The sequence below is a fragment of the Rhinopithecus bieti genome, unplaced genomic scaffold (assembly GCF_001698545.2).
Source record: "Rhinopithecus bieti isolate Rb0 unplaced genomic scaffold, ASM169854v2 scaffold_31548, whole genome shotgun sequence".
Lineage (NCBI taxonomy): Eukaryota > Metazoa > Chordata > Mammalia > Primates > Cercopithecidae > Rhinopithecus > Rhinopithecus bieti.
The window spans coordinates 1426825-1429007 of NW_016814470.1; positions in this window are offsets into that span (position 1 = coordinate 1426825).

A 2183-nucleotide genomic window follows, 5' to 3' on the forward strand; every position below is an offset into this window, starting at 1 on the left:
CCAGGTGGGCCACCACTACCCTGAGGCCTCAGCTCGTGACTCTTTTGTGCCAACAACATCACTTCTCCACTAGCCTGGTGCTGGGCTGAGGAGCTTAAAACAAGCCCCAGTGGCAATGTGTCCAAAAGGGATGTGTGACAAATTGTACCACAGTATGTCATGTTGACATTTATTGACAAGGGCTGTGGTAGGTGACAGAACTCACAGCCACCACTGAGCCTGGGATCACGCGCAGAGCCATGTACACATCGTCCAACAAGGGCAGCAGTGCCCCCAACTGGGCCACAAACCACACTGTGGGGTCCCAGACTCCTCTTGCCCACAGTTTAGAGTCTGCCCAGCTCCAAGGTACCCAGTTTGCTGAGGGACGGATGAAGGAGAAAACATGGGAAGGGGTTGGGAGTAGGGAGAGGAGAAGGAAGATGAGAGAGAATTAGGAGAGGAGGCCTAGGAAAGCAAGCTACCTGAGTGCCCAGTGATTGAGGGGCAGATTTGGGGAGAAGTCGGTCAAAGAGATAGAGATAAATTACTATAGTGATCCAAAAAGATCCAGACAGAGATGAGGAGACAGACAGAGACAGAGACAGAAGGAGAGAGCCGGGGTGTGATGGGGAGAGAGAGACCCAGTGAGATGGAGGTGGAGGAGGAAGAAAAAAGGGCAGAGAGGCCCAAAGGGAGGGAGACAGGTGTCCTGGAGGGTCAGAGTAGTTGGACACAGGGGCAGTCCTTTAACACTGCCCGAGAACAAAGCCCCCGGATGCAGCCAGCCTGGGCCACAGCCTTTGTCCCCCAGAGATGATCTGCATCCTCCTGCCAGGTGCTGCTGCAGCCAATTTAATGAACCCAGAAGGAGGTTCCTGCTGCCTCAAGATTGATTTAGGTCATTTGTCAGTAATTGTTCTGCCCAGCCCAGCCCAGGAGCAGTTAAGTGATTTAAAATCAGAGAGAAAGAAGAGAGAGGAGAGAGAAAGAGAGAGGAACCCAATGAGGAGATGCCCCAGGGTGATCTACCCCTAACCTCCATGACACTCTGAGAACCAGCTCAGTCCTTGCCCACCTCCTGCTGTTTGTGAAGACATTAGAGCCATTTGTGGACAATTCCTCAGGAATAAAAAGCCTCTTTATTCCGAGGCATCTCTGGAGCACAAGAGTCCTCCTCAGACACCGCTGATGTGTTAAGGACTGAGAAGAGATTGTGACCTACCCTGTCTGGTCCTCATCACCACTGCACTGTGGGAAGGGGGTGAGACTACCTGAGGTATCATCCCAATTCTGGCCCTGCCTCCAGGAGCAATGGAGCTCTCTCTCACTTCAAGTCTTAGTTTTCCCATCTGTACCAGGAGGAGCTCAGGCCAGGGGTAAAGCCCCTGTGAGCTCTGCTCTGAAGCTCTGCAGGGTCTGCGCGTGGCAGGTGAGCCAGGGATCCTCAGGGTTAACTGAAGGGCAGGTGAGTGTTGAGGTCTACAGGGCTGGGGCTCCCCTCCAGAGGGCCTACCTCCCCTGGCACTCCGGCCCCCTTTCCTTGAATCTTCAGCTGAACTAAGTAATTGCAGAACCACAGCGCTGGAAGAGGTTGACTTCAGGAGTCACTAGCTAAATGGGTTACATGTTCTGAGCAGGTCAAGACTGACAGTGTGGCCTCTGAAACCAGACACCCTTGAATCTGAATCTCAGCTCTGCCATTTCCCATCTGTGTGACCTCAGGCAATTGATTCAACCTCTTACAGGCTCAGCTTTCTCATCTGTAAATGGGGATAATAATAGTGCTTAAATCATAAGGTGGTCATGAGGATTCAATGAGATAATGCAAGGAAAGAGCTTAACACAGCACTAGGCACATGGAAAGGTCTCAGTAAATGTTTTCTGTTACAATGGCTAATATATAGGTGTAAGTATCTGCACATACTCAGACAAATCAACAAATATCCATTTACATGGACACAGCATGTCACGAAGTCTGAGCGATCATGGAGGGACCCAGCAAAAGCAGACGTTTGCTTTTACCTTCTCTTATCCTATTCCTCTCTCCAGAAGTGCTGGCTGTTGAGCTGTATTCTTCCAGACTATCTTATAGGCATATATATACACATGTGTTAATATAGAAACCCATAGTTTGTATCATGTTTACAGATAGTGTATGTATTGTTCTGTAATCTGATCTTTTTTTTTTTTTTTTTTTTTTT